This window comes from Rattus norvegicus, chromosome 10, assembly GCF_021556685.1.
Source record: "Rattus norvegicus strain SHRSP/BbbUtx chromosome 10, alternate assembly SHRSP_T2T, whole genome shotgun sequence".
Taxonomy (NCBI): Eukaryota; Metazoa; Chordata; class Mammalia; order Rodentia; family Muridae; genus Rattus; species Rattus norvegicus.
In genome coordinates, this window is record NC_141543.1 from 56372289 (window position 1) to 56384302 (window position 12014).

Consider the following 12014-nt stretch of genomic DNA (forward strand, 5'->3'; position numbering starts at 1 on the left):
AAAAAGTTTGTAGCTGGTTTGGTGTTTACCTTTCTCCTTTGGTAGCACACACAATACCTTCCAGTATCATGAATGCAGTCCATAGGAATGAAGGCTCTTGATAGGCACCAGCTCAACTTCTTTCTGTTCAATTGGTTGTGTAGATTTGTCTTCAGTCATAGGACCTTACTGTCATGACTTTATTTTTCTTAAGATTTATTTATTTTATATATATGTACACTGTCTCTGTCTTCAGAGACACCAGAAGAGAACATCCCATCTCATTACAGATGGTTGTGAGCCACCATGTGACTGCTGGGATTTGAACTCAGGACCTCTGGAAGAACAGTCAGTGCTCTTTACCACTGAGTCAACTCTCCAGCCCACCATGATTTCATTTTTAATGGCTAATCTCATGATTTTATTTTTAATGGTTGAGTGATATTTCATTGTGTAAATGTACCACATTTTCTTTATCCATTGAGTCATTGACAGTCTAGGTTGTTTCCAACTCCTGGCTATTATATAGAGAGCAACGATGAGCATGGTTGAGCTAAATTTCTGTAGTAGGATGAAGCATTCTTTAGGCTATGTTCAGGAGTGATGTAGCTGGATCGAGTCTCATCTTTGTGATGAATGGCCACACGGATTTCAATAGTGGTTGTACAAGTTTGCACTCCTACCAGCAATGGAAGGTTTGGGGGTGGGGGGAGAGTCTTAGTCATAATAAAATGAATTTTAAATTAGAAAACAGTGAACTATGATGCTTTATAAGCATACTTTATTAACACAATGTGTTGATGAGGATGTGGGCAAGAGGCATTCTTAGGCAGAGCTAGCTGATGGGGAGGAGGCCAGATGGCTCAGTGGTTAAGAGCACTTGCTGCTCTTCCAGGGGATCCAGGTTTTGTTCCCAGTACAGTGTGTAACTCCAGCTCCAGGTGATCTGATGCTTGCTTTTTGTCTCCTTGGTACTGCACACATGTGTCGCACAGACATACATGCAGGCAAACACCCATACATATCATATAAGGATACATCTTTGAAAACTATTCATTTGTATTTATGTGTCTGTGTCTGCTTCTCTGGATGTGTGTCATGTGCATGCAGGACCCCGGAGGCCAAAAGAGGCCATTGAATTCGCTGGACCTGTGAGTCGCAAGAGTTTGTAGGCTGCTCAATGTGGGTGTTGGGAACTGAACCTGTCTGTGTTTTCTACAAGAGCAGCAAGAATTGCTGACCTATCTCACTAGCCCAAAATTATGTAAGCTTTAAAGCATTCACTTCTTGCTTGCTTGTGGGTAACCAGTGTCCTCCAACGTTGAACTTACATTCTGTGCTTTTGATTACACATGTATCGTCACGGACGATGCAGAACTCTCTGTAGCATCTATCACTGAGCCAAATCCCCAACCCCATCCGTTTTTAAGAGTTCCTAAGGGCAGACCCCTTTCCTTGGCTAACTTTTCATCTCTTTCTGTTCTCCCGAAACATTACATTCTGAGAAATAGGAGTTTAAATAGAATTGCCCTGGAGTCTGGTTAATCCCAGTTTTTCTCTCAGTATGTTCCCCAGGATTCAGACCTGCCTGCTAATTAGCTGTGACAGATAACTCAGTCTTGTCATCATTCCAGGGAAAGAATAATCTTGCTTCTCCACTGATCCAGGGCACCTTCGGGAACCACCACATGCTCACGGAGGGTTCTGTTGGAAGGAGGTAAGTAAGTTCAGTCAAAAAAACCCAAATCCAGACAGAATTTCAGCCTGGGCAGGCATCCAACCATCCCCAGTACAGGCAGCAGGGACAGATGGGATCGCCCACTGCTCACCGCTAAGAATTTTCAGAGTCCTAGTTATCAAGGTGAGGTTGATGTCATAGCAGGGCGAAGTCTGGCTATTCTTGGTTGGCAGATCAGTTTGGTACCTTAAAGCCAGGGAATCATGTTAAAGACACTTAGGTGCAGATCCTACAGATCCTAGGTTAGTTAATGAGATTAAATAATCACACATGGGACTTGGGTGAAGCTAAGAGTACAGCACTGGCCCAGGCTGAGCGGGAGGCTCTGCTTCCATCCACAGACAGCAAAACGAAACAAAAGAGGACACAAATAGGAACGACCAACAGACCTCATGGTAGTTTTGTCAGTCTGAGTGAAGGCTATTCTTTTTTCGTAAGTAGAACTGAGGTTAAGAAGTGTTCGGTGTCTACTGAGATGTCAAAGGTAAAGCCTCAAGGGCATTTGGGTATCTTGATGTAGTTCACTGTTCTCTTCAGTAACATGAGAGCTAAGTCTTCATCATCCTCTCAGGATGACTGCAAGAATGAAATGAAGAAATGGATGTAAAATTCTGAGAACAAACCATACCTGGTGCACCATAAAACCTGGTGGTGATTCATAGAACTCGAGTATGGTGTCTGTTTTAGGAAGAGCGATTCCTGCAGATAATGACAGTGAGAACTGGAACTGGTGGGCTAGTGGTCGCACACGCCTTTAATCCCAACCCTCGGAAGGCAGAAGCAGGTGGATCCCTTTAGTTCAAGGACAGCCTGGTCTATAGAGAGAGTTCCAGGACATCCAAGGCTATACAGAGAAATCCTGTCTCAAAAAATCAAATACGTACATAATCACACACACACACACATATACACACACACACACTCACACTCACACACATATACACACACACATACACACACACTCACACACACATATACACACACACTCACACACACACTCACACACACACACTCACACACATACACACACACTCACACACACATACACACACTCACACACACATACACACACACTCTCACACACATACACACACTCACACACACATACACACACTCACACACACACTCACACACATACACACACTCACACACATACACACACACTCACACACACATACACACACATACACACACACTCACACACACATACACACACACTCACACACACACTCACACACACATACACACACACTCACACACACACACACACTCACACACACACACACACACCACACACACTGAGCGAATTATTTTACCAAAGTTCTTGCCACGGCATTTTAACGGGACACCCCAAAAGTGAGATTCATAATGAGCATAAATGCCATAAAAGTCTCCAAAGGAGTTGGGTTATGCACATTGCAATATGTCCTGTTCTTCTAGACCAACACCTCCAGATTGAAGCTCACCAGAAATGTGACTGTCGCTTCACTGAGGTACCAGCTGTTGGCTAATGAACCTCCATGATAAGCTCTTTCTTTACTTCCGTTGTGTTATTTCTGTCTTTTTAGCATCCTGCTGCATCTGAGATTGCTATTCTGTTCTTACAGCTTGTGGGGATTTTCAGAGGCTTTTGGGGCTTTGGCTCATCTTTGTGTGTTTGTTGGAAGATGCTTGTGCCCCACAGTCTGGCTGGCCTGAAGGGCTCCGAGTCCTCTTGCAGTCTCAACATTCAGAATGCTGGAAGTTCTTAAAAATCCTTAAGTCCTGGTCTCCCCACTAAGAAAGGGCTTAGGATTTTAACTACAGATACCCCTCCAAACCAACCATCACAACACATTCTATTGGTAGGGCTTGCTCAAAAGGCTGAGGCAGGAGGATGGCTATGAGTGAAATTCTATTTTATAAGACAAACAAGGAAACAAAGAAGTGGTGGCATCACTAGTAGAGGGTCTTTGAATTATCGGGGACATGATTTTGGCTAAAAAAATGTTTAGTGTATGTGCATGAGTGTTCTGCCTGCATATATGTTTATGCACCATATACATATCTGATACTCTTGAAAAGCTCTCAGGGAGAACTTTCCCTCGGGATGGAGACCCTCCAACTCCAAAGACCAGACCGAGACACCACAGGATGCAATCAGCAAGAGGATTTGGTTTATTGTCGGGATACACAGGCACAGGCACCTGCGGGCGCTTCAGTCACTCGGGGGACTGGCGCGCCCCACGGAACCAAGGATGGGCTTTTATAGGATTTTGGGGAGCAGAAGCAAGCATACAGAAGCAGATGCATGGTTACAGGGATATAATTGGTGGATTCTAATATGGCAAGGGTTTAGCCCGGGGGCAAGTTTCCTAGCTACCTTCCTGAAACATAACGGCTGACTCGGCCCCCCAAGGGTTCAGCCCGGGGGCAAGTTTCTTAGCTACCTTCTTGGAACATAACGACTGACTCGGCCCCCCACCAGGGTGTGGGACCTCTCCCGGGGCTTTTTTTTCATTGTCAGGTGCTCAACCGAAGTCGTCCTGTTGCCAGGCCTTCAACCAAACACATCCTGCTTGGCAGCCGCTGTGTACTCAGTGTTCTAACCTTTCCCTGAACCAGTCATCTTAAGTACAGCCTTGTAAAATGGCGTTACTGCTGCTAAGCTGGGGTCTTTCATTCCCCCATTTTTTTTTTTGTTAACTTTGAGTGAAATCTTTCACTCGACTTGGTCAAGAAATTTCTGTCTGGTGGGGGCTTATTCCCCCACTGACTCTAGGCCACAAAAGGGCTAGGAGGAGCCACGTAGGAGTTTTAACTTTAAGGGGTTTGGAGTGCGCTGAACTCTCCATGTCTGGGGTGTAGTGTTGTGATTAGTCAATTCCTCAGACCGGACTGCCTTGACGTGTGGTGTGTGGATCTAAGCTGAGACTCCGTCTACCTTTAGGGCGGTCGGGGTAGTCAGGAGGACGGTGTAGGGTCCTTTTCACCGTGGCTCGAGATTCTTGGTCTGGTGTCTGTGCACCCACACAGTGTCTCCAATCTGGAACGGGTGTGGCACCACCGGATGCTCAAGCTTGTTCTGGTAAGCAGCGGCCAAAGGTCTCCAGACGTCTCTCTGCACAATCTGTAGGGCCTGTAAATGGGCCCTCAGAGAAGGGCTGTCAGCAAAATCAGCAATGTTTGAATCAAAGAAATGGACAAATGGGGGTGGTGTTCCATATATTATTTTAAAAGGAGTTAGACCATGGGGGCCCGGGGTATTCCGGGCCCGATATAGAACTAGGGGAAGGAGGGCCACCCAATCCTTTGAGCCAGTTGCAAGCGTAAGTTTGGATAAAGTCTCCTTAATTGTTCTATTCATGCGTTCTACCTGACCTGAACTCTGGGGTCTATAGGCACAATGTAATTTCCAATCAATCCCCAGCAATTTGGCCACCAACTGACTTACTTGGGAGACGAAAGCGGGCCCGTTGTCCGACCCCAACGCTTGAGGCATGTCATACCTGGGAAAGATTTCCTCGAGGAGCTTCTTGGTGACCATTTTTGTAGTCTCGTGCTTTGTGGGGAAGGCTTCGACCCATCCTGAGAAGGTGTCTATAAACACTAGGAGATACTTGTATCCATATATACCTGGTTTAATTTTAGTAAAATCAATTTCCCAATGGATGTCAGGACGGTGTCCCCTAGGACGAACTCCTTGTCCAATCCTGGTCCTTCCCGGGTTAACCTGAGCGCACACTTTGTAACTCTCAGTCACCTTTTGTATCGCTTTGTCCCAATTTAAAAAAAAACACAGATTTATCTCTTCTCGATCTAGTAAGGTTTTTATCTTTTTAAACCCCAAATGGGTTAATTTATGTAAAAAGGAGATCAATTCAAAAGTCCTTTGTAGACCCACTGTTTTAGTTGAGGGTGGTAGATGGCCCCCATTTTTTTAGGAGCTCTATGTCCTCATGGGCATAAATCCAACTGGTTTGTCCCACTGGTGGGGGCGTGGGTTGGTCTGGGCTATTTAAGGGCAAGATTTGTTTGTTCATGGCCGCTTCTCGCGCCGTGGCATCGGCCAGCCGGTTTCTTCGTGCCTCTGGGTTGTGCCCTTTTTGGGGTCCTGGACAATGTATAATACTCAGTCTTTTGGGCAAGAATAGGGCTTCTAAGAGGGCCAGAATTTTAGCCATATCTTTACCCTCAGATGTGAGCAGCCCCCGCCTCCGGTAGATCTCCCTGTGGATGTGTGCCGTGGCAAAGGCATAACGGCTGTCTGTATATATATTTAGCCTCTTACCTTTTGTCATCTTGAGCGCCTGTCAAGGCGATGAGTTCAGCCCGTTGTGTGGAGGTACCAGCAGGCAGGGCTTTCGCCCAAATCACTTTGTCCTCCGTAGTGACCGCAGCTCCAGCCTTTCGCTCTCCCTCTGCCAAGAAGCTGTTGTCATCCGTGTACCATGTGTGGTCAGCATTCTGAAGAGGCTGGTCCGATAGGTCCGGCCTGGTTCCATGTACTTCTGCGAGGATTTGTAGGTAGTCATGCTGTTCTGTCTCCTCTGGTAGAGGAAGCAAGGTGGCAGGATTGAGGGCGACTACGGGCCCAAACTGAACCCGTTCTGCATCCAGTAACAAGGCTTGATGTGAGAATTAGAGAGCCAGCGGTCTGGGGGCTGCTTTACCAAGGCCTCCACTGCATGGGGTGCTAGGATGGTGAGTGGCTGTCCCAAAGTCAATTTTCCAGCATCCTTGATCAGGACAACAATAGCAGCCACCATCCTTAGGCACGGTGGCCAGCCGGAGGCCACAGGGTCCAATTTCTTAGACAGGTAGGCCACAGGGCGTTTCCAGGGTCCCAACCTTTGTGTTAGGACCTCTTTAGCATACCCCTGTTTCTCATCGATGAACAGTTACTGAGCAAATTGTAAGGGTTTGGAACAGTCGGATGAATATCTTCTATCCTCTTGTTGACCTTTCTCAAGTCTTGTACTGGCCTATAATCTCCAGTGCCGGGTTTCTTAACAGGCAGAAGAGGCGTATTCTAAGGCGACCGGCAGGGGACTAGGATGCCTTGATCTTCATGTGACAGGGGGTATTGTTTTATGGAGACTGGAGTTGTAATTAAGGGGGGCTGTTGGAGCGCCAACCCCATCCCACCAGTCTCTGCCCAAGCCAGTGTCCTGTCCCGGTTCATAGGGTTAGAACTTGAAGGGGAGTTCCGTGGGGGCCAGTTATTTGGGCCCCTCCTTCCTCAAAATGAATTTGTGCTTTTAGTTTGGTGAGCAGGTCACGGCCCAGCAGAGGGTACGGGCAGTCCGGAACATGTAAGAAGGAATGGGTCACCTTACCAGTAGCCAGCTGAACCCGGCGGTCCGTAGTCCATCGGTATTGTTTCTCACCAGTAGCTCTTTGTACCCAGGCCGTCCGGTCGCTGAGTTGTCCTGAAGCTTGGGTGAGGACTGAATGCTGGGCTCCTGTGTCTACCAGGAAAGTAACCGGCTGCCCCCCAACTTTAAGCGTTACCCTGGGCTCAGGGGGGGGGGCTCCTGGCCCTGACCTCCCTAATCTTTATCTAGAGCCAAGAGGGAGGTTCGTGGTCGAGGCTTTCGGGGTCCGCCAGGCTTCTTGGGGCACTCTCTGGCCCAGTGCCCTTTCTCTTTGTAATAGGCACATTGATCTTTATCCAGCTTCAGCCCCTTTCGAGCTCCCCCCTATCTCCCTTCCTTTTTTGGCCCTGAACTACGGTGGCCAAGATTCGACTCAATTCTTTGTTTCTTTTTTTATCTCTTTCTTATTAAAAATCCTTTCAGCTTCTTTAAGTAAATCCTGTAATGTATAGCCCTGCAAATTTTCTAACCTCTGTAACTTAGTCCTGATATCTGGAGCAGCCTGCCAGATGAAGGACATAGAGACACTCGTCATTTGTCCTGGGTCATCTGGGTCATAGGGAGTGTACATACGGTAGGCCTCCTTAAGTCTCTCTAGAAAGGCGGAGGGAGTTTCCCCTGCTTCCTGTAATACCTGTTTTACCTGAGCCAAATTAGTAGGGCGTCGTATAGCCCCTCGGAGACCCGCTAGAAGCAACTGGCGATAAAGGCGTAGGTGCCCCTTACCTTCAGCTGTATTAAAATCCCAGTTTGGTCTCTTAAGTGGGAATGCAGCATCAATTTTTTCAGGCAGCTGGGTGGGACGCCCATCATCTCCCAGAACATGCTTTCTGGCCTCTAGGAACACTCTTTGTTTTTTTTTCTGAGGTTAAGAGGGCCTGTAAGAGCTGTTGGCAGTCATCCCAAGTAGGCTGGTGGGTAAGTAAAACAGATTCTATTAGGTCGGTGAGTGCCACCGGATCTTTGGAGAAAGAAGGGTTGTGTTGTTTCCAATTGTAAATGTCAGCTGCTGAAAACGGCCAGTATTGGGTCTGGCCACCGGTTCCCTGTCTAAGTGGGAAAGCCTGGGAGGTTGAATCTGGCATCACCTCGCGCTTATTGCACAATCTCCCTGCGACAGGGGAGAAACCTTTATCAGACTGTGGCCCGGCAACTGATCTGGCCGGCGGCTCTGCCTCCTCCGTTTTAGCTGGGCCTGTCAGAGAGAAGATCTATGAGAGGGGAGTTTGGGTCTACCGGGAGGACAGGTTTCTTAGAAGGCTCTGATTTCACAAAGGTAGAGAGAGGAAGACGTGGCCGGCGGACCGGGCGGGGCCGAGGGGACAGGCTGGGGGTTGAGGGGAGGCCAATTCGGGTCCACGAAGGGTTCCGCCCAGGGGGAGGGTTTTAAGGCGAGACTCTCTCAAGTGATAATATAAGAAACCTGGTCAGGATGTCTGTGGACGACCCGATCTTTAACCTGTAAAATAATGATCTTATTAAATGTGCCATTCACTGGCCATCCCGCTCCGAAAGTGGGCCACTCGGATGTGCAGAGAGTCTGCCATTTTCCTTTTTTTAACCTCGACGGACTGGTTGTGTGTCCGGTCGTGGACGTCTTTCTAATGATCAAGAGTGAGACTTAGGGGCGTTGTTAGGAACTGTCCCATGTTAGTTCTAAGGAAGATTAGAACACAGAGAAAACAAACAACACCAACAGTCAAACAAACAACAGACAGGCGTGCTGCACGGCTTTGGTACCAAACTGAAAGCAAAAAGTCAGATGGAGGTGGCAAAGGTCCGGGGCCCTCTGAAAGCCAAAAATACAGACAGAGGTGCCGTTAGTCCGGATCTTTCTCCTCTCCCAGATTGGGCCCCGAAAAGTCGGGCCCCTAACACCCTTCCAGGGCTGCGGGGCGAGAAGTCCGAGCTCGTCAGCTCCTTCTTCGTCCCGCCCAAATTCCAAACAACCTGGCTGAGCACTCACAGAACAGACCTGGCTGAGCGCTCACAGAACAGACCCGGCTGAGCGCTCACAGAACAGACAGAATAAGGCAGAACGAGACAAAATCAGACAGACAGACAGACGCCGGCCGGCTTACCTCCCAGTGGGTGGTCGGTGGTCCCTGGGTGGAGGATCTCCTTTCCCGGCCAACGCACCAAATGAAAAGCTCTCAGGGAGAACTTTCCCTCGGGATGGAGACCCTCCAACTCCAAAGACCAGACCGAGACACCACAGGATGCAATCAGCAAGAGGATTTGGTTTATTGTCGGGATACACAGGCACAGGCACCTGCGGGCGCTTCAGTCACTCGGGGGACTGGCGCGCCCCACGGAACCAAGGATGGGCTTTTATAGGATTTTGGGGAGCAGAAGCAAGCATACAGAAGCAGATGCATGGTTACAGGGATATAATTGGTGGATTCTAATATGGCAAGGGTTTAGCCCGGGGGCAAGTTTCCTAGCTACCTTCCTGAAACATAACGGCTGACTCGGCCCCCCAAGGGTTCAGCCCGGGGGCAAGTTTCTTAGCTACCTTCTTGGAACATAACGACTGACTCGGCCCCCCACCAGGGTGTGGGACCTCTCCCGGGGCTTTTTTTTCATTGTCAGGTGCTCAACCGAAGTCGTCCTGTTGCCAGGCCTTCAACCAAACACATCCTGCTTGGCAGCCGCTGTGTACTCAGTGTTCTAACCTTTCCCTGAACCAGTCATCTTAAGTACAGCCTTGTAAAATGGCGTTACTGCTGCTAAGCTGGGGTCTTTCACTCTTAGGGGTCAGGAACTCCTTTGTGAGCCACCATGTGGTTGCTGGGGATTTATCTGGGGCCAGGAGGAGCAGAGAGTTCTCTTAACCATTGAGCCAACCATCTCTCCAGCCCCACAACAGGATATGGCTTTGAATAGAAGAGTAGACACCACCTCTCTTTTGTTCTCTGCCATAAGAGGTGGGTTTATTATCCACACACTTTTGCCATGAAGTGCTAACTTGCCTCAGGATCTAAAGCTACAAGGCCAAACGGTGATGGACCAAAACCAACCCAAACTGTAAACCAACGATTTCTTGGGTATTTATTACATTACCTGAAAACTCACTAACATTGCAGATAATCATGCCTATATCTTTTGAATATCAAGATGATGTGTTTTTTTAATGTGTAGGTGTGTGTACATGTGTATGCATGTGTGTTACCGCATGCCTTTAAGGGTGCCCTCAGAGTACAGAGCATCAGATCCCCTAGTGAGTCATTCAAGATTGGTTGGTAAGAGGATACAACCTCTGGTACTCTGCAAGAGCGGTATGTGTTCTTGACCACTGCACCATCCTTCTAGCTCCCATGGAGGAGGCTTTAAAATCAGGAATTGTGGTTTTGCTCCCCAGATTAGTGACCCCAGAACTGCATTAAAATGGTTGTTTAAATGATCCAGTTGCAGGCATTGCCTTTGAGAAACTCAGAGGAGAGGCATAAATGATATGGCTTTATTTAACCTGCTCGCTCCCACTCTATGCTGCATGGCCAGAATGTAATTAGAACAAAGTTCTGTACATTTTTCTATACTTTTGTTCAAATATTTTCAATCAGCTAAGTATTTTAAAACTAAAGTAGTGATTAGCCTGCCTCTGGGCTTATACATACTATGAAATATGAATGAAAAACACACATATTCTTTAGTAAATAAAGTTCTTGCTAAAATGTAATTTGAGCAAATGCTGTTTTACTATTCTGGGATATGGAGACTTTTCAGGTCTCCTAAGTTGAGTTTATTTTTGATGGCTTTATCCATTGCCATAACAAAACACCGAAACACACTTCACAAAGATGCAAATGGATAAATTACATTATTGGTTACATATTTATTTTTTAATATCATTTGTTACTAGTCATTTCCATAGTCCCTCATGTAAGTCAGTAGTTCTTGCAAACTAATTATGTAGATTTCATTTTTTTTCCTTTTTTTCGGAGCTGGGGACCAAACCCAGGGCCTTCCGCTTGCTAGGCAAGCGCTCTACCACTGAGCTAAATCCCCAACCGCTAGATTTCATTTTTAATAATTTTAATTAATAGTCTCACAATGAAAGCACTAAAATGTTTCTTATGGAACCTTTTGTGTTGATTCTTGCCTGTTAGGACTCAAAAAGAGGTTGCCAATCATTTTTCCATAGGTTTAATAGCATTTCATAAAGTACTTTATAATTTGTATGACTGCAAACTACAAAAAAGTTTTTGTCATGCTCTAACACTACACACAAGCACCATAATATGCATATGTAATCTTCACATATACTTTACATAGATTATCTGTATGTATAATCTGTACATATAATTTACATATATATACATATGTATCACATACACATTTTGCTGGCCTCTTGGTCATATCTGATTGACTTAGCACTGCTCTTGATTCTACTACATTACACATATAGTATTTGATTATGGATTATGATTAAGAATTTGATTATGAATGTACTCTGGGGTCCGGGAATAGAGCTCCATTGGTAGAGTGCTTGACTAACATGTACTAAATCCTAGGCTCCAAGCTGGTAAGATGACTCAGTGGGTAACAAAGCTTGAGTTTAATCCTGGAACCTACATGGTGGGAGTTGACTTCTAACATTGCCTTCTCACCTTCATACACAAAGGCCTTGGCACAGGTACACATAATAAATAAATAGGTACACACACACATATGTATTCTGCCTTCCGCCCTCAGTACTGCATAAATCTGGGTGTGGTTGTACATGTGCTCGTAATCCTAGTATTACAAGTACTAGTAATCTTAGCACTTGGAAGTCGAGGCAGGAGGGTCAGAATTGAGTTCAAGGCTAGCCTGGGTGACAACAACAAATTTGAAATGTAGTTCTCCCATGTTCTTTACATGTAGTTTCAACTCATATCTTTAAGCTGACATTGCTATGCAGGGGACTTTTTACATGTGCATTTTGTTAGGGTTTAGTT

The 12014-nt window shown here is 46.5% G+C and overlaps 1 long non-coding RNA gene across 1 annotated transcript; it reads right to left on the bottom strand.

The window, feature by feature from the left end:
• Positions 1–3851: 3851 nt before the first annotated feature.
• Positions 3852–9814, bottom strand: LOC148002917 (uncharacterized). Its single transcript, XR_015631243.1, has 3 exons — positions 9156–9814; positions 7801–7985; positions 3852–4860 (listed from the first exon to the last, which is right to left on the bottom strand). It is a non-coding gene; the product is annotated as an uncharacterized LOC148002917 (long non-coding RNA).
• Positions 9815–12014: the final 2200 nt, after the last annotated feature.